The sequence below is a fragment of the Pongo pygmaeus genome, chromosome 3 (genome assembly GCF_028885625.2).
Source record: "Pongo pygmaeus isolate AG05252 chromosome 3, NHGRI_mPonPyg2-v2.0_pri, whole genome shotgun sequence".
Classification (NCBI taxonomy): domain Eukaryota; kingdom Metazoa; phylum Chordata; class Mammalia; order Primates; family Hominidae; genus Pongo; species Pongo pygmaeus.
This window is the reverse complement of record NC_072376.2, coordinates 164,835,299-164,862,346: the sequence shown is the minus strand read 5'-3', so window position 1 is coordinate 164,862,346 and position 27,048 is coordinate 164,835,299. Positions and strand designations below refer to the sequence as shown.

The 27,048-nt window shown below is 43.7% G+C and overlaps 1 long non-coding RNA gene across 1 annotated transcript; it reads left to right on the top strand.

Moving 5' to 3' along the window:
* The first annotated feature begins 3,929 nt into the window (after positions 1-3,929).
* Positions 3,930-9,224, top strand: LOC134739386 (uncharacterized). The gene is made up of 3 exons (XR_010125983.1): positions 3,930-4,102; positions 8,030-8,119; positions 8,845-9,224. It is a non-coding gene; the product is annotated as an uncharacterized LOC134739386 (long non-coding RNA).
* Positions 9,225-27,048: the final 17,824 nt, after the last annotated feature.

The window sequence follows — 27,048 nt, the reverse complement described above, 5'->3', positions numbered from 1 at the left end:
GGTAAAAAATTTATGACTAAGTCCTCAAAAGCCATTCTGACAAAGACAGAATTAACAAGTGGGACCTAATTAAACTAAAGAGCTTCTGCACAGCAAAACAAACAAACAAACAAAAAACTACCCACAGAGTAAACAGACAACCCACAGAATGGGAGAAAATATTTACAAACTATGCATGCAACAAAGATCTAATACTCAGAATCTATAAGAAACTTAAACAATTGAACAAAGAAAAACCAAACAACCCCATTAAAAAATGGGCAAAAGACATAAGCAGACACTTCTCAAAAGAAGACATACAAGTAGCCAACAAATATATGAAAGAAACAGTATCACTAACAATCAGAGAAGTGTGAATCAAAGCCACAATGACATATCATTTCACACCAGTTAGAACGGCTGTTATTAAAAAGTCAAAAAAACAACAGATGCTGGTGAGGCTGCAGAGAAAAGGAACCACATACATGGCTGGTGGGAAGGTAAATTAGTTCAGTCACTGTGGAAAGAAGTTTGAAGATTTCTCAAAAAACGTAAAACAGAACTTACCATTTGACCCAGAAATCCCATTTCTAGGTATATATCCAAAAGAAAATAAATCGTTCTTCCAAAAAGACACATGCACTCGTAGGTTCTTTGCAGCACTATTCACAATAGCAAAGGCATGGAATTAACCTAGGTGTCCATTAATGGTGAATTGGATAAAGAACTGGTACATATACACCATGGAAACTATGCAGCCATAAAAAGAACAAAATCATGTCCTATATGAATCCTAAGCAGAAAACCTAGGAAACACAATGGATGCAGCTGAAGGCCATCAACCCAAGCGAATTAACTCAGAAACGGAAAACCAAATACCGCATGTTCTCACTTATAAGTAGGAGCTAAACATTGAGTACTCATGGACATAAAGATGGCAAGAATAGATACTGAGAACTAATAGAGGTGGGAGGGAGGGAGGGGAGAAAGGGTTGGAAAACAAACTATTGGGTACTATATTCACTACCTGGGTGACAGGATCAATCATATCACAAACCTCAGCATCACACAATATACCCATATAACAAATGTGCACATGTACCCCCTGAATCTAAAATAAAAGTTGAAATTATTTTTTAAAGTGTAAGTAAAAACGAAAAACTATGGAAGGTGAAATTATTTTCTCCCCTAGGAGCTTGTTCATTGGTTTGTTTTCAACCAAGCTAGAAAGCTTTGGAGGAAAGAATGATTTCAGAAAACGTATTCTATGTCTTTAAGCTCTAGCAGAGATAGGATCCCCCATACCAGAAACACTGACCTCAAAGTGCTCTGACCTCTGGCTCCACAACTCCACCTCCTGATTACCCCACTGCCTGGCTTCCTTTCGTATCTCTTGCCTTCTGCTCACCTGCTGTGAGCCTTCTTTGAGTGCCTCTCCAAAGGTAGAAAAGCGAGGCTAGGAAGAGAAACAGAAACACAGAAGTACTAGTAGATCAAAACAGAGAGAAAAGGGGGAAAATACGAGGAGGGGAAGCAGCTGCCAACAGTGGGGCCCTCCTCCCTCAGAGCCGCTCTCAGCCTCCACTCCCCTCACCTGCCTCTGGCCCTGAGACACCAGATGCCATCCTGGCCGACCCATTGTGGAAGGACGTTCAGCCCTCAGTGTCTATTTTCTGACCCACAGATGAAAGTGAAAAAGATGAATTTTGCTTTTTTTATGGAATAGCTGTAATCCCACTGTTTCTCTTTGCTCTAAGCCAGGGGGCATCAGAAAGATTTCTGCTGACCACAGACAGAGCTGTTGCCCTGGCTGTTCTTGATTAGTTAGGGCTCCCAGTGAGAAGGGGCTCGGCTTCACAGGCTCCTTATTTCACCACCCCACTCTCAGAAGAGGAGGCCTTCCCTCCATGATCTCCTCAGGAATCTCAGATTCCAGAAAATAAAAAGAATTTCCTCCTCACAGAAGGCTTAGCCACCCCTGCTTCAGTTGGTTTCTAACCACCAGTGCTAGGGCTTTTTCATGCTCAGGAGGTTGACTTTTTCACAGAGGACAATTCAACCCTTGTTTGGTGACCTGCAGGGTGTCCTTTCTGGGACTGAGAGGTGATGTCTAGAGCGTGGCTCAGCCCCACTGCCTCTTGGTCTCTCAGGGATGGGTCACTCAGAGTAATGGCTCAGCCTCAGGGCTGTAGCTCAGGCAAAGACTGGCTGCCTCCAGCCAGGGACTGGGTGTGGATTCTGGAGTATGCCCAGCCTCAGGCTCTCAGCCCCTCGCTCCCCATCCGAGGAGAAAACTCTCCCAACCATAAAGACATGAGTTGCCTTGTTGCATTAAACTGCATTATAAAGAAATCCATTAGCCACTCTGAGCACGGCTCTCCTCTGGGGCCTCCCTTGCACAAAGATATTTTATCTTTTTAATGAATAAAACATGCTGATTTCCTAAAATTAAAAAGTGTGGTGGTAATGCAGAATTCTCAGGAAGGATTCTGAAACCTGTGCACTGTGGAGCAGAGGACCGAAAAACCCAGCTCTGGGGCTTCCTGTCTCTGCCGCTGAGTGGTGCTCCTTCCCCAAAGGTCCTTGCTTCTTCCTTCCTAGAGTCCACTGTGCTTCCCTGCCTGCCTGACATGGCAGCCCACCGACGAGGGAACTGCGGTTCACTGAAAAATCACTGACATGAGGCCGACCGAGTAATAGGAGAGAAAGCATACTAATTCATTCAATATGTATCCACAGAGGCTTCAGAATGAAGACCCCAAGACATGGGGGAAACTGTCTGTTTTTATGTTTAGGCCTAACGAAGTATGGACAGCCAGGTAGAAGTCTGATTTGACAAAAGGGAGGATGATCTGATGTTAATAGACTGAGTCAGAAAACCCAGCAAGACCTGTCTAGATTCTTCTTGGCCTCTCTAAAGCATTCCTTCCTTCTGGGTGTGGGGCAGGGCCTCTCTGGAATGGGGGTCTTGAGACCTACAGTCAAACCAGGTAGGTCAGATATGTTCTTTATGGTCAGTTTTCACAGATAATATTTTGAGATTTTATGGCTAGCTTTGGGGAAAAGGGGTTCTGGTTTCTATAACCTGCCTTGAGAAAGAGGGATTCTAGTTTCAGTGGCTGGCCTTGGGAGAAAATGGGACTGAGAGGAGGGCAGGAGAAGGTCAGAGAGAAACGTTTGCTTCTGAGGCTGCTGCTGAGGCCTTCCTTTTGGGGTACTGTTTCCTGAGCCCCAACAGAGCCATGCCCTAATCAGCAGGTACTCAGGAAGTTTCTACTGTCCACATCAGGAGAGATGCGGAAGCACTGTGCCCTGTCTTCCTGCATTCTCCCTTCTGCATTCTTGTTGGCTCTGGCTTCTCCCTCTCTCCCAAAAGCCCCAACTAAGTGTGAACTGTAATAAATAGCTGTGGAGACAGGCCAGCCTGAAAGCTAAGACCAGACTTTTGCCCTCCCTCCCCACTCCTTACATTTTGCTGGGGGTGGGAAAACAGGGAAGGAGCTCTACCCAATGTGTTTAGCTTGAGCAAGCCCAGCTACATCATTTGCAGGACATAGTGCAATGAAAATGTAAGGCTCCTTGTTCAAAAAGCAGGACAAAGCGCTAAAATTAAAAGCTTTTCACTTTCTTCTGCAGTCTGTCTCTCAACTTGTCATGGAGCTTTTTATTTGCTATTTAATGTTGTTCTAAGTAAAGAAAAATTAGAATTTAAAATTATTAGCCCGAATTTTACCATTCTACTTTATATTGTGCAATGCCAGCTTTAAATGCAAATTTAAGAGCATTTAACTCATATGCAGAAGCCCTGACATTGCACAATTTGTATTTCATAGCTTGTACGTGCATACGTATTTTGTCCTTTCCAGAAAAGTGGAGATGCTGTCTTTATTTCCCTTTGTGACATACACACATTCTACTGACATTCTCTACCTTTGACTTACTGATGAGTTAAGGAAGGACTGGAGACAAAAGAAACTATGGGCTGCTCTATCTTTCCCTTTCCTTCTATGTCACCATTTTCACTTAAGTGGTTGGTCAATACAAGGAATTAACACTAATGCTATGTGCAAATGGGATAGGAAGAAATGGCAGCATGCATTATGCACACCTCTCCTCTGCTCGGGTGCGTGCACTACTTCACAAAAGACAAGTTTAAAGATAAAATGATTATGAACTTCAACATGGTGACAGTAGAGCATTAAGTCAATCTGTCCCCTGGCTGCAGCTTAGGAGGGGAAGCACCAAAGACCCACCCTACACATGGGCACAGCGCAAGCCAGAGGAACAGCAGCTGGCTGCCCTTGGTTGTGATGGGCCCTACCTTAAAAGTGGCTGGGAGGGGACCAATAGGGCTCTCAGCATTCAGAAAGAGGCCCACACATAAGCAGGGACATTGACACCCCAGTTTGAATAGGCTGCCTGGAGGGGTGAGGGAAGGAGCATCCACTGGTGGCCTGTGACCCAACCACAAAGAGTCAGGGAATCATCTGTCTCCTCTGAAGACTTAAACTAGCCACAGACAGAGCTTGGAAGGGCTTGGGGATTGAATTTGACTGGAAGTCACTATATTGAACTGATTTACACAAACATCACTGTTTGATACTGTCCTCTTGGTGGGTCTTGGAATCAAACATTAAAATCAGTTATACAAAGAAAGCTGTATTTCCACACACCTCCATTTTGTGCATGGTTGTAATTTGTGAAATTTTCATCCTGTAAACATCAGTTGAGCACTCACTGTGTTGCCAAGAACTATTTTAAACACTAGATACACATTTATCTTCACATTTAAGAAGACCCCTAGCACCCTGAAATTTTGCTTCAAAGCACTTCTCCATTTTGTCATCGTACATGTATTTGGAAGTTATTTTGACTAATGTCTGTCTTCCCAGCTAGACTGAGCTGCCTGAGGGCAGGAACCATATGAGCCAGCCAGCCATCCTCAGCAGCTTGCTAAATGCTGCATCGATGGTGGTGCCGATGTACAATTGTTTAGGCCATGTGGTACATAAGAGCAGTGCATCTAAAGAGGTAGTCTTCGCATTGAAGACACTGTAGGTTTCAGTTTGTGTAATGACAGCTTTCTGGCAGGTGGAAGTAAAGTGTCTTACTCTAACATATTCAATGTAGTATGACAATTTCCCAGCAAATAGAAGTAAAATGTCTTGAGCAAGGGGTGCCTTTTCTAACTTTCACAAAGACACTATTTAGACTAGTGCAGCATTGACTGATTGGCTAATCAAAACATCTCACTTCACCCTTAGTGACTGGCAGCTCTGTCCGATTAAGATGTTGCCACTAAAAACAAAAAAGTTATATATATATATATATATATACACACACATACATACATAATGTAATATATGTGGATTTGTAATATATACATTTATGAAGGAAATGTGATATATATACACACACATACATATAAATTCCTTCATAAATACGAAAGGAACAGGCCATCCTGCATCAGCCATTTGGCTGCTTTCAAATACTGAAGACTCAGAGGAGTATTTGATTTGCTTCAAGCTGAAATATAACTACATGAGATCTCTCTGCTCTCTCTCTCTCTTCCTCTCTCCTCTAATAAATAAGGAAAAAAGAAAGTCTTTTCTCACCAATTCTAACAACTGGCCTTACAGATGGGATTCATGCCCCAAAATGAATAAATTCCAGGGTGGCAACATGCAGATTAATTAGGCAGGAAATCATCTCCCTGCAGCAGCCCGCTCTGCGTTCTCTAACAAGACTAAAACTGATTTGTGCCACCTGTTTATGGCTCCAAGCTTTTGCCTTGGTCCTTCAATGACTCTATTAAAAACTTTTTTATTAACTTGGTCCAATGGTCAGCTTTTTGTTTGTTTGTTTCTTTGGAGTAAATAAATAGAGGTTCCACATCCTTGTGCCTAGAGAGCCATCTGGGTGAATCAGCAGCAAGTAGTTAAGCTTGAAATACCAGGAGTGTAAACATCACTCTCAGGTCTGACGTTACCTGCGAGACTCAAAATTTGTCTGATTCATAAAAACTCCATTGCACAGGTGTGTAGAGTGAACTTTCTTTCCCATTTATTTTAAGGACATTTTAGCTGTCAGGAGTTAAGAAGAAGGTGGCTTTGTTTTTTACAAGGCTGCAATATTTTTCACTGTTAGATGTTGAGAGGTGATTGCATGTGTGTGTATATACAGACACATTCCCCAGTTTGGACCTGAGTCATAATAAATTTATGTGCTATTTACACATGGCTCTAAATCATTTCACTAAGAGAAGCACACAGCCTAGGAATTTAACTGTTCTTTCTGGTGCATAAATAACTACCTCTGTTAAAAAAAAAAAAAAAAAAAAAAAAAAGAAAAGAAAAGAAAAAAGAAGGTAGGGAAAGGAAGTAGCAGGTTTCCCTGTCACCAGCAAACTAATGATGATAGCTTGTTCTTGTCTAGCACCGAGTGAAGTGCTCTCCCAAGTATGAGCTCATTTGATTGTCATAAAATCCCTGCAAAGTAGGAAGAACAGGAATTATTGGGCTGATTTTTTTTTTAATGAATGGAGAAACCGATGCTTAGGAAAGAAACTGACCTTCTCAAGTTCATGCAGTTTGTGAGTGTTCCAAAAAAAAAAAAAAAAAAAAAAAAAAACTAGACTCTGGGGATTATGCTATCCAGTAGTCCAGCAGTCTTTCTAATCTACACTGCATCTGTGAGCCACTAAGGCTTACCATCTGCTACAGGTTCATGCTCATGTATTTTGGACATTTTGGTATAACACTTAATTTCCTAAGCCTTGGGCAGTTACTGAAAAGTTACGCCCCATTGTGGATTTGGGCCTGGATAGGACTAAGGACCATCACAGATGGACACAAGCATACTTATTACTGGACTCATGGAAGACATCACCATTCAATCACCTTTCTCATTGGCTAATGGCTCGGATCAGATCAAAAAAGAAGTTAGATGAAGTCCTTGTGTCCTCAGAAAACACAAGCATGATTTGCTTCAGAACATACTGTTCTTTGATTCCCAGGGTGCCAAAAGAATAATCACTCTCTTTGCTTTAGCTTGCTTCTAACTCCTTCTGAAATTGGAATTCTCATTGAGGAATTCTTCTCAAGACAGTGTTCTAAACAGCCTCTACTAATTGACCAGTGAAGGAAACAAAAAATATTTTACGCTAAAATATACTTTTTTTTTTTTTTTTTAAGACAGAGTCTCACTCTTGCTCTATCTCCCAGGCTGGAGTGCAATGGCGCGATCTTGACTCACTGCAACCTCCGCCTCCTGGGTTCAAGCAATTCTTCTGCCTCAGCCTCCCGAGTAGCTGGGATTACAGGCGCCTGCCACCATGCCCTCCTAATTTTTGTATTTTTAGTAGATACGGGGTTTCACCATGTTGGTCAGTCTGGTCTGGAACTCCTGACCTCAAGTGATCCACCCACCTCGGCCTCCCACAGTTCTGGAATTATGGGCATGAGCCACTGAGCCCAGCCAAATATACTTCTTTGGCATAATTTGATATGGCTATTCAGAGAGGCTGCAAGCACAAGAATAGCCTTGCAATTTCCTCCCTTTTGGGGGAAAAGGAGATTTGCATCTGTGGAGGAAATAAAGTGAAGTAACTAGGACATGCAAACAGGACTTTTCTGAGGCAACCCCTTGTCCAGAGCTAGGAAAGATTAACTGATGGGGAGAGAGAGAAAGAGAGAGAGACAGACTCAGAGTCTGACACCTTTAAAGGTCTGACAGAGAAACTGTTATTACAGGCTACTATCTATCTATATTTTAAGGGTTGCTACCTATGAGGTTCGTCGGCATAACAAGACCATCCTCACTAGCCAGGCTAGTGGTCTTATACTAGCCTTTTTCTCTTCTGTCCCTCCTGTAACCTGTCTTGCCATGCTCCAAGCCCCTATTTTTTCCGTAATCTCAGGATGGTATAAAACTTCAATCATCAACCCCCCACCTTTAAGCCTCATATTTTGTGTATGATTCTCATGCCCATATGCATGTCAATAAATGTGTATACCTTTTTTCTTTCAACTATTATCAATTTGTTTTATAGACTCAAATCATCGAAACTTCAGGGGAAAAATTTAAACTTTCCTACACCAGAATCAGCATGAGAGAAGAACCTAGTTGCCACCCCAGCCAGGTATTTTTGAGGCAACTGTTTTTGATTATGTTGGTTACTATATAGTCACTATATTATTTCATTCCTAATCAAGTCATGACAAGTGCTAACCATTATCCCTCATCACTAGAACCAGGACATTAACACATGAAGCCTCTTAGGGCATAAAACTGGCTGAGCTCAGTGGTTCATACCTGTTATCCCAGCACTTTGGGAGGCCAAGATAGGAGGATTGCTTGAGGCCAGGAGTTTGACACCAGCCTTAGCAACATAGCAAGATCTCATCTCTACAAAAATAAAAATAAAAAATTAACCTGGTGTGGTGGTGCATGCGTGTAGTCCTAGCTACTTGGGAGGCTGAGATAGGAGGATCACTTGAGTCCAAGAGGTCAAGGCTACAGTGAACCATGACTGCACCACTGCACTCCAGAGCAAAGCCCTCTCTTAAAAAAAAATTTTGTTTTAATTAAAGAATAAACCCTATCCAGACCTGCCACACCCTTTGCTGGGTGTGATTTGAAATCTATGCTGAGCCTGGACCATTGGTTTGCAAATGAATCTAAGACAGGTCATCTACCATCCTCCACTAAGCCTCTACTGCTATAGCTGGAACCATAAAATGACAAAAGTAGCATACACTCTTCACACTCTATGTAACCTAGTATCTTAACCTCAAAATGTATTTTGAAGTTTCATTTTCTCTCTTCTTAATCTTAAGAAAACCCATCTTCCTCTTTCTATTCCAGATACTCCCTTGCACCATATTTGCTTGTCTAATGATGTACTTGCTTAGAAGTTCCAGGGGCTAATCTTGAAATAAACCAGGCATAGAGATCCAGTTGTGGAAGTCTCCCCCACCTAGAAATTGCCTCAAGGTGGTTAATCTACAACCCGACCATTGTAAAAATGGTCCCAGTTCATACTCCAGGTGGACAGCAACTCAAGATAGTCATTGGAGCAAGATATGCCAACCTCCATCCTGCACCAGTCCCACATGCTTCCCATACCAAGTTTCCCTTCTCAACCCCCTTCACTCAGCCTAAAAATTTGAGATGGTTCTTTGAGACCTAAGTCCAGCCATTCTTCTCAATGTCTAGCCTTTGAATAAAACCACTTTCCTCCGTTCCATCTTGCTTCTCGTGTTTTGGCTTCTGAGCTGGCAAGCAGCCAGACCTGAGTTTGGTTAAACCTGGTCATTGTGTGTCAAGCTAAACTCTTTAATTTTTCTCATAGGACTGTGGATTTATTTGAATATCTATTGTCTGTCTTCAAAAAAATAAGCTATAAATCTCTACAATCTCTATTAAAGGGAGGCTGGTGGACCTCTCCATGCCCAAAAGTGAAAGTGAACATTCCCGGTGTTTTCTTCCCTGGCTTTCTTCATCAATAATTCCAGACCAGAATGCTCCCTCTGCAAGGAGGGTCTCAGACTTCTTTCTTGAACAGGAGAGTGAGCACTTTCTGCACCTCCTTCCCCAGCTTGCTCCCATGAAAATCCCAGCCCTGCTATCTCTCTGTAGAAAGAGGTTGGAGAACTATGCTGGCAAGAATGACAGCACTTCCTGTGCCATCTTCCCTGGCTTACTCTAAAGACAAAGTCTTGGAATCTGTCATTGGGAGGATGCTGGGGGACCTCTCCACGGCGGAAAGAGAAAGTGAGCACTCCCTGCACCTTTCTCTCTGGCTTGCTTCAGTGATAACTGCAGACCAGAAATCTCCTGTTGCTAGGAAGGTGTGAAACTTCTGCTTGCTCAAACAGGAGAGTGGGAACTCCCCACACCTTCTTCCCTGGCTTGCTCCAGAAATAAATTCAAATCTGCAGACTCTCCCTGGCAGTAGTTTCTGCATGCTCCAACTTTTACAGCTTCCACCTGAAGGACTAGCTCCTAAATCACCTCACTATGGGAGTTGACAGACTGTGCACTCCTGAGTCTCCTAGACCACTGAGAACAAAAAGGTGACTTTTAAACTTGTAAATTTTCAGCAGTCATCTCAAAGTGAGTAGTCTGATCAAGAGTACAAGCATCTGCTTCAGACTCTTTCCTTGATGTAGAGCAGAATGAGTGGAGATAAACTCTAGCTCTCAATTTCTCTGCAAAGGAAGAAGGAACTAGAACATACATCTAACACCATCTGCATCCCAAAGTCCTGGCTTCTATCCCACCTCTCTTAAGACAATAGCACAACTTGACACTTTAATTCCTTTTTCCTTCTTTCTTTCTTTCTTTTTTTTTTTTTTTTTTTTGAGACAGGGTCTCATGCTGTCACCCAAGCTGGAGTGCTGTGGCATGATCATGATCATGGTCCACTGCAACCTTAACCTCCCGGACTCAGGTGATCCTCCCGCCTCAGCCCCGCAAATAGCTAGGACTACAGCTGTGTGCCACCACGCCCACATGACACTTTAATTTCTTGGAAGCCACTAAGAACAAAAACAGCAGGTTGGGCACATGCACAAACAGTTTAGAGGCACCTGGAATGTCTGGTCAGGCAAATTGGGCAGGAGCAGCTCCCAAAAGAGAGCAGTATAACAAGATTAGGGAAGGTAGTTTTTTAAATCTAATGTGCAGAGGCCAACGCAGAGAGTGAAGGAAAATGAAAAAACAGGAAAATGAAGAAAACATCTTCTGAATAAAAGAACAAGATAAATCTCCAGAAAGTGAGTCAATGGAATGGAGATAGGTGATTTACCTGACAGGGAATTCAAAAGGACAGTTGTAAAGATGTTCTCCAAGGTAAGAACAATGCATGAAAAAACTGACAACTTCAACAGAGAGATAGAAAAATGTTAAAAAAAAAAAAAAAAAAAGAAGAAGAAGCAAACAAACTGAAATCATCAAGCTGAAGAATAACTGAATTCAAAAATTCAATAGACGGCTTTAACAATGACTAGATCAAGTAGAATAAAGAAGTAGTGAACATAAAGATGGGTTATAGAAAATCATACAATATGAGGAGAAAAAAGAAAGAAAACAAGTGAAGACCTAAGGGACTATGGGACATCATCAGGTGGAATGATATGTTCATTATCAGAGTATCAAAAGATGAGGAGAAAGAGAAAGGGACAGAGGACATATTCAAAAAAATAATGGCAAAAACTTCCTACTTCTGAGGAAGGAAATAAAAACCTAAATCCAGTAAACTCAACATACACCTAATAGAATGAGTCCAAAGAGACTCACACCAAGACACATAACAATAAAATTGTCAAACATTAAAGACAAAGAGAGAATATTGAAAGCTGCAAGAGAAAAGTGACAGTTACTGTCAGGCCTCTGAGCCCAAGCCTGCACATATACATCCAGATGGCCTGAAGTAACTGAAGAATCACAAAAGAAGTGAAAATGTCTGGTTTCTGCCTTAACTGATGACATTACCTTGCGAAATTCCTTCTCTTGGCTCAGAAGCTCCCCCAATGAGCACCTTGTGACCCCCGCCCCTGCCTGCCAGAGAACAACCCCCTTTGACTATGATTTTCCACTACCTACCCAAATCCTATAAAACGACCCCACCCCATCTCCCTTCACTAACTCCTTTTTCAGACTCAGCCCACCTGCACCCAGGTGAAATAAACAGCCTTGTTGCTCACACAAAGCCTGTTTGGTGGTCTCTTCACACGGACGTGCGTGTTGGTTACATATAAGGGGACTCTAATAAGACTCTCTGAGGGTTTTCAGCAGAAATCCTGTGGGCCAGAAGGGAATGGGATGACATATTCAAAAAGCTGAAAGATTAAAAAAAATAAGTAAACCTGCCAACCAAGAATACTATACTTGGAAATCCCACTCATCAAAAATGAAAAGGAGATAATCACTTTCTCAGACTTAAAAAGGGGGGGAGTTGCTAAGTAGCAACATAAAAATATATAAAAATATAAAACTCATTGGTAAAAGTAAATATATGGTCAGACTCAGAACCCTCATACTATAATGGTCATCTGAAAATCAATTTTGTCTCTAGGATGAAGGTTAAAAGACAACTATTAAAAACAACAATAGCTACAATAATTTGTTGAGGGACACAAATTATAAAAGATACAAAATGTGTGACCAAAAACAAATTAGGAGGAAGTAAAAGTGTAAAATTTGTGCAAGCAATCAAAGTTATTATCAGCTTAAAATAACCTGTTATTAGTATAAGATGTTTTATGTTAGTCTCATGGTAACCACAAAGCAAAAACCTTTAGTAAATACACAAAAGTTAAAAAGAATTTAAGGCATACCACTACAGAAAATCATCAAACCACAAAGGAAAAGAAAAACAAAAGATCTACAAATTAACTGGAAAAAATTTAACAAAATGGCAATCATAAACTCTTACTTGTCAATAACTACTTTGAATGTAAGTGGATTATATTATCCAATCAAAAGATATTGAGTGGCTGAATGGATAAAAATATAAGGCCCAACTCTATGCTGCCCAGAAAAACTCATCTCACCTCTAGGAATACAAATAGACTGAAAGTGAAGGGATAGAAAAAGATATTCCATGAAGAAACAGAGAGTAGAAAGGTGATTACCAGAGGCTGGGGGAGAGGAGTAGAGATGAAGAAAGATATGATCAAAGTGTACAAAGTCTCAGGCTGGAGTAACAAGCTTTAGTGATCTACTGCACTGCATGTTAATAATACAGTTAATAATAATGTATTACATATTTCAAAATTGCTAAAAGAATAGATTTTTAACATTCTCACCACAAAAAATAAGTTGATGAGAAAATGGATATATAGGTTGGCTTGATTGAATCTTTCTAATACAGTGTATACATCGATCAAAACATCACAGAATCACATTTTATCCCTTAAATATGAACAATTATGTTTTGTCAATTAAAAATAAAAAGTAAAAAATAAACTATAAGCTCCTTGAAGGCAGGGAGAACTTTGTTATTTCCTGCACAAGAATAGTGCTAGATATGTGGTAGATCCTTGATAAATATTTGTTGATTAATTGACAAGAGCAGAAGAGGGAAGAATGCCTATTTGTGGCACGCATGCTGGGAAGTGGATTCATTTCTAGGCATGGGATTTTATAGGGAATCACTAAATCTGGGGCATTTGAGATAATATTATATATTCCTGGGCTTTCAGAAATATTCTATCCATCTATTTTTTTTATTTTTTTTTTATTCAGTCAGGAAGTATTGTCGAAACACTTATAATGTGCCCAGACATATATGGTAAACACCTCTGACAGCAATGATTTGCGCATACTCTGAGAATGACCCCGTATGGCTGACACACCTGAATGTGTGTTTGGAGGGGATTCATTCCTTATCTGTGAGGAACATTTGAGCCCCCAGCCCATCCTGTGGAACAAGGGCTGTACAGGGGATCAAGACTCTGAGTTTTGGGTTGGATGAAGATTGCCAGATGGAGGCTGTTAGGGGAAGGGTGCTAAGTGAAAATGCCATATAAACTGCATGCTTTTTGCAAGTGGTTGTGGTTCTTCTGCCCAGCCTACTGCCACTGGGCCATGCAGTTCTCCTGCCCAGCCTACAGCCACTGAGCTGTGTAGTTCTCCTGTCCAGCCCACCACCACTGGACCAGCAGTTCTCCTGCCAGCCTGCCACCACTGGACTCTCTCCCCTGTATGTAAACCCCCAATAACTCCATGTCTCAGTTGCTGTCTCTGGGTCTCTTTGGCATCTTGAACCTGGTGCCATCCTCATTGGAGTTGATAGGGATTTAGCACAATTCGTGAGCTATCCAGAAGGCTGGAGAAAATCCTGTGAGCACCAAGATGGTGGGATCAGGGAAGGGGAATCCACAGGGGAAATTCTGAGCTGGCCGTCCATATCTATGTGGGACCTGAAAGCTGCTATCCTTGATGGATGGGGTCCAACATGTGAGCTCAGGGATGCCCCCAAAATGCTAAAGGATCTGGAAGAGTTGTTGCAGGAGATGGATCTGACTGAGCAAGGGTCAGATGCCCGAGTGGTGGCAGCTGCAATTGGCTGGCTGCTCTACAGAGTAGCCACTGAAGCTGAGTTCACATTGCAGGCAAGTGTTTGTCAGTTACAGGGTGAACCGCAATTAGAAAGAGATGCCAGGTTAGCTCAGGCTGAACCACTGGAGAGCTTACTGTCCTGCCTGCACGCACAGGATGACAAGATGGAGACCCTGGATTGTCGGGTAGCCCATTTGAACAGTCACCAGCCACCATATCAATGGGTCTGAGCTATCATGACTAAATCCTCCTGAGACCCTAAGTCCTGAGACCCTATGGAGAGCTCTAGTGGGGAGGAGAGTGAAGACTGGGACGAGCTTTTAGAGGTTCCTATTCCCTCTGTGCATCTGATGGTCACCACCAAGATAAAAGCCGAGTCAGTGTGCCCATAGCAGGTAGCCCTGCAAGACTTGCCTCTGCGTGGAAGACCACAGTGCACCACCATGTGGGACCACACAGCTGTGGAATTGGTGGAGCTGGAAAATAGGTTCAGGCAGAAGGGGAGAGAGTTGACTGTGGAGTGGCTTCTCTGTCTCTGGGACATGGGGGCAGAGGGTGTTGTACTCTCCGTAAGTGAAATGGCATCCATTACAGACCACTGGGTCTCGAGGCAGCCCCTCTGTGGTGCTGGTAATGGGGATCAGGCTGTGCCCTTGGCTGGGTGATTGTAGGCTGTAAGGCAGCCTTGCCAAGTAAGGGAGATGTCCCCACATCTCCTTTGCAATGACAGACTGTGGAAGAATTACAAGACATCCTCTAGGAATTAGGGATGAATCATGCTGTCTATGCTGGGCATTACCAAGGTCCCAACGATGAGCTTTTCAGTGCTGGTATGAAAGACACCATCTTATAGTTGGCACCAACGAATGGTATGGCGCACTACTGTCTATCCTGAGCCCCTTGGCAGGACAGCCAGTGTCTCTTGTGGCTCAAGCAGACACTGACTTGGAGGAAATGGTGGGGGGTACTACATGGGTGAAGGGTACACACTGCTGGAATGAAAGGAAAGGAGACAGCCATGGGGCCCATCAGGGTGACCCAACAACAAATAAGGCACAACCTCTTAGTGGCAGAGACACCTGCTGTGAAAACAGATAAACAGCTGAATGCTGTTCTGGTCAGACTGGGGCAGAAGCTCAAGTTGGAACAGCTCCACTAAGGAGCCTCAGGTACATCCCACTGCCCCTGCCACAGAGAGATGGCAGGCATCAACCTCTTTAACTAGGATGCAGACCAAAGCCCCAGGATCCCAATAAGAGCAACGATGACCAGGCTGTCCAGGGACCAGAGGCCACATGTAGAGCTATATTTTGATCACCTAAAAATAACAGACTGTGCAAGCCTCATGGATACAGTAAGCCAAATGCACTGTCATATATGGTGATATGGTTTGGATCTGTGTCCCCACCAAATCTCACGTTGAAATGTAATCCCCAATGTTGTAGGTGGGGCCTTGGGGGAGGTTATTGGATCATGGGAGTGGATTTCTCATGAATGGTTTAGCACCATCCTCTTGGTACTGTCCTTGCAATCATTGAGTTCTCATGGGATCTCGTTGTTTAAAAGTGTGTGGCACCTGCCCCTCTCCTCTTGCTCCTGCTCTTGCCATGTGAGACATCTCACTCCCCGTTTGCCTTCCACCATGATTGGAAGTTTCCTGAGGCCTCCCCAGAAGCAGAAGCCTCTATGCTTCCTATACTGCTTGCAGAACCATGAGCCAGTTAAACCTCTTTTTCTTATAAATTACCCAGTCACAGGTATTCCTTTATAGCAATGTGAGAATTGACTAATACATATGGTAACATTCATGTGTTCCAAGGGCCTATGATAACAATAGATGGTTATGGGGCCAGAGGGCCATGAAAGTCAGACAAGTTGAACTAGTATTACCAGTTGAGAGACTGCCACCAAAACCTTATTTAGTATACATAGCTCCCATCCCGAATCCATCTTCGGAATGGATATCTTGTGAGTCCCCAAACAACTGCCAGGGAACTCCAACTGAGAGTTGGGGTGGTGAAGCATGTGATCAGGGGAACATGAAATGGACACCAGCACAGTTGCCAGCCCCATACAGTAGCCCTGTATGGCTTGTGTGGAAGCTGATGGACACGGAGAATGGCAGTGGATTACTGGAAACTAAATAAGGTGGTCCCCCCAGGGTGTATGCAGCTGTTCCTCCTCCGAGTATCATCTCCCTACAGATGAGGGTAGGAGAGGCACTTGGCATGTACCATTTTGTTATCGATTTAGCCAGTGCCTTCTTAAGCATTCCTATTGCCCCAGAGTCAAGGCCAATTTGCATTCACCTGGGAAAGAGAATAATGGACTTTTACCATCGGCCCCAGGGATATTTAACTTCTGAGTCTTTTTCCAGTTTACAAACGACAGCCCACACTCTGCTGTCTCAATTGGGTTGGTACAGACAAAGTCCAGAGTCTAGGCTTGGCAGTCAAGTACTTGGATGTCATCTTGTGTAAGACTGAAGTCATTCCATCTGCCATTATGGATAGGGTGCAGGTCTACCCATGTCGTAGCACACCAAAGCAGCTGCAAACCTTCCTAGGCCTTCTATGGTATGGGTGTTCTTTTACTCCCCATTTGGCCCAACGTCTTAGGCCCCCATACCACTTAGTCAAAAAGGAGGCCCACTGGGATGGGTCCACAAGGAAGGATGAGGCCTTGGAATAAGCTAAAGTTGCAGTGAAACACAGGATGCAGGGACTCTCGTGCAGGAACAGCCTTGTGAACTAGACATAGCTGATTACCCTGAGGGGTTTATGTGGGGCCTGTGGAAAAGGCAAGGAAATGAATATGTGCCTTTAGGATTCTGGTCCCAATTATGGCAGGGGGCTGAAGGTGGATGATAGTGTCATGGAGCAGTGGCTCTGCACTCCATATTGTGCCTTGCAACAGATGGAGGACATTGCAGAGGGGGTCCCAGTGCTGGTGCATGCCCAGTATCCCGTGGCAGGTTGGCTAAAGGATACCTTCCAGAGACTGAGGTCTGGGAATGCCTGGATGCATACTGTGGCCACGTGGCATGCATGCCTCCAACAGAGGAGCACATTGACTGGTAGCCCCTTGAGCACTGAGCTCCATTCAGTGCTTGGCCCTGTCACCTGTCACCTGAACTGAAGCAGTCTTTGACAGGCTGCTGGACCTCCATGGATTCCCTCCTTCATACAGGAGGGACAGGGCCCCATTCCTAACATGGCTTTGCACTGGCCTGGGATTGGAGACAACCTACGATTGCCCTCGCCTCAGGACCTATCGTCTAGGGAGCACATCATTCTGTGGCTCTGGAAATGACAAATTAGCCCACGATGGTTCACTTTTCCCACTCCATGGGGGAAGGGCCTGGAACAGGATACACAGGTCACACCTATTTTGCACCCTATTCCCTCTTGTACTTCTGGAATGGTGAGTCCTGGTCCTTCCTTGGGCAAGGGGATGATTACCCTCTTACTGTGAAACATTGGGTGCCCTTGCTCCAGCCTCCCACCACATGTTGCAGATGGGAGCCAATCCATTGATATTGCAAACCAGGCACCAGGCCATTGCCAAGGGTGGTGCTCTCTCAATGCCATGACTTCCTGTGTCTTGTTAAATGGTCATGACTTGCCCTTTTTTGTACCCACTAAACATCTCATCTTCTGCCCATAGATGATGTGCAGCAAACCTCTTCACCAACTGGGCACAGATGGTGACTTCTCTCCAGAATAAAACAGACTGTTGGGTCTGTGGAGAGCTGGCCCCTCTTCTCCACAGTGGGACTGCTATGGGCATCGAGGATCAACTCCCAGCACATGGGAGGACTTTTTGTTTCTGTAGTTTGTATTGTAGCATGGCATCTGGCTGCAATGTTCCTCTGCATGCCTGGCCCCAGGGAAATTGCAGAAAAATAGATGATAAGAACATGAGGGCCACTCAAGGGCATTTTGGGGTGGAGCGTACAATAAATTCATCTGGCAGCTGTGACTCAAGCATACCCTAAGAGTGACCCTGTATGGCAGATGCACTTGAATGTGTGTTCAGAGGATAATTCCTTGTCTATGAAAAACATCTGAGCCCACAGCCCAGCCTGTGAAACATTGGCCTTACAGGGGATTCAGGCCCTGAGTTTGGGGTTAAATGAAAATTGCCAGGTGGAGGGTTTTAGGGGGAGGGTGCAAAGTGAAAATGCTGTATAAACTGCATGCTTTTTGCAAGTGGATGTGGTTCTTCTGCACAGATCTCCACTGCTGCACTCTCCCCTGTATGTAAGCCCCCAGTAAAACCACACGTCTCGTTTGCTGGCTCTGGGTCCCTTCTTTGGCTTCTTAAACCTGGTGCCATCCATCCCCATTGAGGTTTATAGGGATTTAGCACAAGTCCTGGACTTTTCAGGGTTTCCTCAGCCCATCTAGCATAGATGGAAATGCCACCATAACATGAGAATGGACTCAGCCTCCCCAGGCTGATGTCTTGAATCGGGGGAAAAAGCTGAAGTCTTTGTGTCTTCATAAACAACAAGTATGGACTGGCCTCAAATCATACTACCTTTTGGGTGAATATCTAGAGTGTCAAAAGAAGAATCACTTGCTTTGCTTCGTTTTGTTTGCCCTTCCTTCTGAGATGCCTCTACTCTCACAACTGTTATTTAAGCTCAGAAATAGAAAGCATCTTTCTTAAGTTCCTCTCTTCTCCTTTCTTAAGTTCCTCTCTTCTTTCCCACCTCGATTCCTAACTAGTAAGTTTCATGAGGTCTCTGCTTACCCCTATACACAAGGAGCCACTTCTCTGAAAGGGCCCAGCACTGTCCTGCCTAAATCTCTCTTCTCTTCCATATCCTCGTTTATCCTTTGATGCTAATGGAGCAATCAGGATTGGAGAAATATTTTATATAAGGGTATCTAGTGTAGCATTCACTTATACCAGCAAAACCCAGAAATAACATAAACATTTATCATTGGAAGAGTAAGTAATTAATTATGGTACTTCAATAACATGGAACATTAAGTAAATTTTAAATAAACATATATAATGGCACAGAGAAATGTTCCTAATATAATGTTATGTGGGGGAAAAAATCAGATACAAACCGATGAACCAGTTATGTAACTATATGTATAAATATGTATGCATGGAGAAACGACTAGAAAAAAAATAAGGGTAATAAGAGTTAACTTTCTTTTTTTTGGTTTTTTTTTTTTTTGAGACAGAGTCTCACTCTGTCACCCAGGCTGGAGTGCAGTGGCACGATCTTGGCTTACGGCAACCTCTGCCACTGAGGTTCAAGTGATTCTCCTGCTTCAGCCTCCCAAGTAGCTGGGATTATAGGCACCTGCCACTGCACCAGGCTCATTTTTGTAGTTTTAGTAGGGACGGGGTTTCACCATCTTGGCCAGGCTGGTCTTGAACTCCTGACCACGTGATCCACCCGCCTCAGCCTCCCAAAGCGCTGGGATTACAGGCGTGAGCCATTGCGGCTGGCCCAGTTAACTTTCAGTAGTGAGATTTTGTGGGGGTTGGTTTCTTGTTCACACTTTTTGTAGTTTTCCAAATTTTCTACATGAAACATAGTATTTTACAATTAAACAAAAAGCAGCACACATTGGGAAGGTGTGTGTATATCAGTCACAGTTTGTGATAAGAAAATAAACATCTCAATAGGTCAGTGGTTCTCAGACTCTAGTTTACATCAGAATCGCCTGGAGGGCTTGTTAACCTGGATTGCTTGGCACCATCCCTAGGGCTTTTGATTCAGTAGGTCTGGTACGGGGCCCAAGAATGTGCATTTCTAACAGGTTCTCGGATGATGATGATGATGATGATGATGATGATGATAAGGCTGGTCCAGGGCCAGTCTTTGAGAACCACTACTACAAGTATTTTATGCAAAAAGGTTGACTTTTAAGCAATGCAGGAAGAGGATAAAATGTGAGCAAAATTATTGGCCATGCTACAGGAAGGTAATTTAGAGGAGGTGCCACTAGTTTTCAGGTTACACCACTGTAACCTGAAACCTGTAACCTGTAACCTCATGATCCAGAGATTATGAAGTTGGGATACACTAATATCCCAGGATCAGAAAACTGCAGGAAACCTCTGCTGGCTTCATAGCTGCCTCTTGGCCCTGAAGTTGTGACTGACAGTAGAATATGGAGTCTGCTACAAAAACTCATATCCAGCACAGCCGATATTTCTGCTATACCTCTTTCTGCCAGAGGAAGAAGACCCTATTCTCTGCCTTCCTGGAATCAAGGAAGCCTGAGAAATATGAACTCCAGGTTTCCAGCCCCTGAGATATGAAGAAGGGTATATGTGCAATTGCTAATGAATGCTGATTGACAAGAAACAATATCTAGCAGAGAGGAAGAGAGACAGAAACAGAGAGAGAAAGGGAAGAGAATGGAAAGGAAAGGAAAGAGAAGAAAAAGAAGGGAAAGAAAGAGAAGAGAGCTAAGGGGGGAACAGGAGAGAGAGAGAGGAAATAAGTGCATATCACATATGGGTGAAGAATTCCGTGAAATCACCAGTTTCAGTGGGAACTGACAGGGGTTAGGGTTGGTGTGGGGAACAAGACAATGGTTGCATCAGGCTAACAGCACCACAGAATTCATTCAGTTCTACAGGCAAAAAGGTGCACTGGAATCTGATCCAAAATACGTTAACAGAGAGGTCAACATTAGCTTGGACCAGGACAAGACAAACGTTCTCACCTGAAATTTGTGATTGGAGTAATGAAGTTTTGTGATTCCTCCCGTTAATTTCCATCCTAGGCCTAAAGCGATACAGTTTAGGTAGGGAGATAAAAAATGCTCTTACAACTATAAAACACTACATAAATGTAGAGAACCATTATCTTTCTTTTTTATTTTAAGGTGGCCATCTAAGAACAGCTTCTGAATTATCTGAAAAGCAGGGACAGGACTTCTTCCTAAAAGCCTCTGAGAAGCTGAAAAAGACAAAGGAAGGCAGGAAGGTCTTGGATTCCCTTGGCCTCCTCCTCATCCCTTGCAGTTGTCTCCATGGAGAGTCTTGCTTTGCTGCACAGCCACCCATAGGAAGAACTGTGCCACACCACAGGCTGATTCGAATTGCTCTGTAACTCTACATTGATGGGCAGTAAACCCTGTTGCTTTCTCTTTTTTCTTCAGAGCAGCCCATTGAAGTAATGGGTCCTCAAACGGATGAGCAGGAAGCTTCCGGTCAGGATTCTCAGGGCAGCTTAGGGCTGGGGATCCATGTTCTGAGAAGCATCGAGGTATGGGAATGCCTGGGAAATTAGGTGAGATATGAAGAACAAAAGAACAAGAGGAAGCCTGGAGTGTTCTCAAAGAAAGCAGGACAGGAAGTTCTCAAAGCCAAATGATGCAGCAGTTGGAACATTCCCTTACATGATTGAGCAAGGAGACAGATTCAGGCTTGGGGAGGATGGCAGTGGGATTCTCAGGTGCATTCCCCTAGGTGTTTCTCCATGCTGCCCACCTGCTGTTCTCTCCAGCATCCGTGATTCAGGTTAACTCCCACTTTTGAAGCCAGAGGTCTGCTGAAGCTAACGAGGCAATGGTAATGACTGAAGAGGACTGTGATGAGCAGGGCCAGTTGCCCAGGGCTCAGGGCAGTCTGCAGCCTCTCCTGTGGCAGTCCCCACTCGTTTGGCATCATGGAAACACCAGCACCTTACAGCCTTTCTCTGGGAAAGGCAGCACCTCAACCTGCCAGAGACTCCCCAGAAATCTACCCTTCTCCCTTTCACACCTTGCTTTGCTGTTGTCATTTTCTTTACTTTGCTTTGTTTACTGAATGGCCCTTGCTGGTCTCCAGCAGCAAAGCAAGGCCATTCTCCACTCCCCCTGCTCCTCCCACCTCTCACCCCCAGGCAAACAAGAACGACGTCTGCATGTCTGCCCTATGCCAAGGTCAAGGATGCTGATGAGACCTTAGGATCAGCCCTGTCTTATCTGCCCTGCTTTCCCCAGCTGAGCAGGGAGGTCAGACCTCAAGCTGCTGAAGAGGCCCAGGTGCCTGCCAGCTTGGGTGGGCACATTCTTTTTTTTCTCTGACTCTTGTCCATGGCTTGTGGGATCTGGATTGCCTTTCCTCAAAAGAGAGTGGTAACAAGTGCAACTTGGGTATAAACTTTGGGAAAGAAAAGCAAAAGCAAACTTTTCAGACCTCTATGGGTCTGACCACCACATTCCTCATGACCCTTCTCCTCTGGACTTAGGGGCCACAGCCCCAGAGAATACTGGACTGCTCTCCTGCTTTGCTGGGCCCCTTGGGATGTCTCAGGTGCACATGGCAATTGAGCATCAACTTGAGAGCTGTCTTCAGGTCATGGGGCTTAACATGAAAGCATCCACTGCCACTGAACTTGCAATTCTGACCACTCACTCAAGGCAACAAGTGACTTTTAATGTCATCGTGAAGAAATGTGCCCTTTCCTGCCAGCCCTTGAAGCAGTCAATCTCCCATCTTGTGTATTGTTTTTGTGGCCAAACTGCATTGCTTATCACACATGATTGATCAGATAAAAATTATGCGCAAAACATTCTGCTAGCTTTTCCTTGTCCTGTCATCTGGTAGAAAGAGATTTTTTCCTGAAGCAAGTGGGAACCTTTTCTTTCCAGAAGTGGTGAGGTTGCTGCCTTCTTCACCCGGACACCAGGAGGGTTTTCCAGGGCTGGTGTTTTTAGACAAGAGCATTCACAACATGTCTTACAGATTTTGAAAAGGCTACAGGGTAGTATACCATCTATCTAGACATTTAAAAGGCATTTAAAAATGCCAAATGTCTGTTCTCTGGCTGGTCAGGTGAGCTTCTTTCTAAGCTTCATTTCCAGAGGGTTCCTGTGGAAGCCACCAGCACATAGAGAGAAGGGAAAATGTGGTTATTCTACATCCATTTTACTGCAAGGAGATCGGGGCTGACGTGGCCGGCCAATTCACCACCTGTCTCTAATGTATTCCCATTTGAGAAACTGATCATGGACAGCTAAGTGAAATGAGATTGCAATATATGATGTGCTCCCAGGAAAAACTGAGAGTAGATGAGAGAGGAGGTTCAAGCAGCAAACAGCTCCAGAGGAAACCCGAGAGTGGGAAAGAAATTTTCTGCTGAACGAGGCTCTTACATCTCATTTGCAGTGGGTTAAGCTGTTTCCAGGATGCCATTTTCTGTCTCTGATAATGTGTGTGTGTTTTGTTATATTAGCCCAACATTTGGCAAATGGTTTCCAAGTCCAAACATTTGGTATTATTTTATGCTAGGTGAACGTGGCGCTCTAGGCAGGCTCAGGCTTGATTCAGAAATCTGGCTATGAGTGTGCAATAATTTGTCTGGATCGTTTTATTTCACAGCCAGGCTGTCCTTGAAATGCTTAATTCATAAAGAGGGAGAGCTGCTATTTGTTTTAGTAGCCCACAGTCAAGGAGAGAAAGTGGGATTGAAAAAAGGCACATGTCTCTCTTGCCAAAGACCTGGATTGCCTAGCTTGGTTTCTCCCAGTTTTGGCCTGATAACCTCAGTCATATAAAAGTTGATAGGCATTGACTAATACCAAGAGATACAAAGTAGCCATAGAGTATAACTAAGGAAAGGTTGTTATTGTAACTAAGTCCAGTTACTATGTATAACTAGACTATACATAATAGACTAGTTAGAGAACTGAAGCATGTAAATAGGGTGCCATGAGGAATAGTACCAATATTTTAATCAGGCATGTAATTAATCAGCAACTATTGATAACATCAATCCATTATTTTTTCAAAAATGTGAATTGAATGTCTTCAGCACCATGCCAGGTGCTGGGAATACATCAGTGAATTAGACACTAGCCTGTCCTCAAGGAGGTCACAGTCCAATTGGAGAATCTTAGAAGTAAATCAACAATCACAGTACACAAAGACAAGGGCCATGATGGAAAGTCCAGGCAGCTGGAGGAGTACGAAGAAGGGTTCCTAACTCAGTTGTGGGGGAGAAGAATGGCAGAATCAGAGAACACTTCCCAGGCCAGACAATATCTACTGAGCACTGAAGGGCGGACGATAACCAGTTGGTAGCTAAGCACCAGGTATCAATTAGGTTCACGACCTACTCTGGTGCAAAGAACTAACTGGAAGCAAAAGATGAGCACAGGATGTGTGGTTTAGTGCTGTTGGAATTCAGAATTGAGCAAAAGTCAGAATTTCCAGAGGATTTGATGTGGGTCCAAGAAGATTGAAAAGTTTCACCCAGGTAGGCAGAAGAGAAGAAGGCCCTCTATGAAGGAAACAAATTTACAGGAATGAGAAATAGGATGCTTAGAGGTCAATAAATGTTCATTGAAGAGTACATGGTTCTGTAGGAAAAACCAAGTCATCTATGACATGCTTCTACCCCCAACAGCAAGAGTCAATAAACTTTTCCATAATGTGCCAGATAGTAAACATTTTAGCTTTATAGATCATACAGAATTGGTCCACAGGCTATGGTTTTCCAACCTCTGCTGTACAGGCTCACACTCTTATTGGGAACACAAAATAGAGATACAAAAAATTTATAAAGCCAAATGACCTTGCCCGGAGTCTTGGAAGATTAATCTAGTAACAAGGCCTGGGTCAGGCTGTGGAGAGCTTTGAACATCAAACTCAGTGTTTGGATGTCAGCTGGTAAGCAGTGAGGCACCATTGACGGCTTTCAGCAAGGGATTGTTTTTTGGAAGATCAATTTTGCAACAAGATGCAGAATGGATGAAAGCATAGAGAGCCTGGAGGCAGGGAAACTTGTAAGAACTCTGAAGTGGTACTCAAAGCACCAAGTGAGAACTCAGATTCTGCAGGTAGTGGGGGAATAGAATGGGAAGTACAGGGTGAGAGATATTTCATAGTTTGATGACCGGATATGAGGTCTGAAGGAAGGAAGGAAACACAGATTCTTTGGGTGGCTAAACGGTGGTGCTGAATGAACAGATACAAACATTTGGTAAAGGAACATGGTATGAAGGGACAATTCATTTATCTCAATGTATGTTACTTTAGAATTGACAGTGGTACATCCACATGAACCTGTTCATCTAAAATACTAGGAGAGCTCATCAGTGTGGCCAGTACTGCAAAGTAGAATTTTGGGCCATGCATGAAAAATCAGTAGCAACAAGAGGTAAGAAGGTTAGTAATAATGGACACTCATGGACAGTCGTTATCCTGCCAGGTATTGCTTTAGACATGTTACATGGATTATCTCCTTTAGTCACCCCTACAGTCCTCTGAGGCATATATTATTATCCTTATCTTACAGATATGGAGATTGAGCCTTAGCGAGGTTAAGGGATTTGCCCAAAGCCACACAGTTAATAAGGTGTCACACCACAACTAGAAGTCACGTGTCTCTGCCTTGGAAGGCTGTGCTCACAACACCAAACCTCAGCCTCTTGGTTCAGGGGATTTCCTTCCTGCATGCAGAAGTTTTCTTTCCTCTCCACTAGCTTGTCGAACTCAGAGCCTGTGTTCACTCTTGGTTTCCCAATGTATATGGAAAAATACCCTCTTTCTTCACTAAATTAACCAAACCCCCGATGGTGCTACTCACACACCTACTCATCCTTTGCAGGTCTGACTTCTCTCCTGGAGGCTCCCTCACTCTCTTCTGCCAGAAATGAGACCCGGGACAAACAGCGGTATCATCTATATCCCTGCTGTAGTTGAGGTCACTGAATTCCCCTGATCAGTCCCTCTCTCACAGCTTAATATCTAGACTTCACGGTCATGGCCTCTTCCCCTCACCTTGTCTGGCAGCAGGGCCGGTTCACACCTTGCATGTGTTCCTTCATGTTTTAGCTCCCAGAGGTAGATGGCAAAATAACCACAACCCTTCTTCTTCCTGCAACCATGCCCTTGAAACATGACTCTGAAGCCCCTTCCATCAAGAGGTAGAGTCTGTTTCCCTACACTTTGGGTCCAGGCTCACCTTGTGACCTGCTTTGACCATTAAAATATGATGTAGTCATATTTTGCCCATTCCAAGCCTAGGCTTTAAGATTTCTTACACACATTCACTCTCTTTTGAAACCCCTATCTCTGCCTGGGCTAGCCTGCTGTGGGAGAAGAAGCTATGCAGAGCAGAGAGGCATAGCTCATTGTCCCAGCCAAAGCCTGAGACATGAGACAGCCCAGCCAAGATGAACACAACCACCCATCCACCCAACACACCAACACCACTGACTGTGGGTGCCTGATGGGGCAAGCTGTGCCCAGACTAAATTGATGACTTACAGAATCTTGAGCTAAACAAATGGTTGTTCATTTTTTTTAAACTACTAAGTTTAGAGATTTCATAGTGGTATCTAATATACTACCCTTTTCTCACTAAGATATCAACAATATCTACATTTGAGTAGCAATCAGCTAACCGCATTTTATTCTAGAACTTCCTGGACTGCACATGTTTGAGGACTCAGTCACCGACTTGCCTGTGGTTGCTACGAGTCGCCTACAGAACTGAAAATGGGAAGCAGAACTAGGCTGGCTGTACTCCTAACCACAAGGACACTCTCCTTCTCAAATGAAAAGGCTCTAATTAAAAGGCAGGAAAGATCAGGTATCTCTGGAGTTCACTGTTAAAATTGTCAAAAAAAACCTCAAAGTCGCTTTGCTTCTGACTATTCATACATTGGAAGACTAATTAACTATGACAAGCTGACCAGTGGAGACCATTTTCATAAGGATGACATGATGATGGATGGGTCCATGCTGTTACAATTTCATTGCTAAAAAAGACGTGATGAGTCCAAGTTCCAATTACTAAGATTCATATACAATACAGAGGTCTTTTTCAAGCCACAGAACCCCATTGCAACAGGCTGACGTGTCATCTTTTCTGTATTTAAGAGCCACATTCATGGGCCGGTGACATACTGAGCTATGGATGCTAGGCCTTCTCTGCATCTGGCAGCTGGAATGAGACGCAACTAAGTCTTGTTGCTTCAGGGCTTTGGGTACCAAATGAGGCATTAGCACAATAGAAACACCCAACCC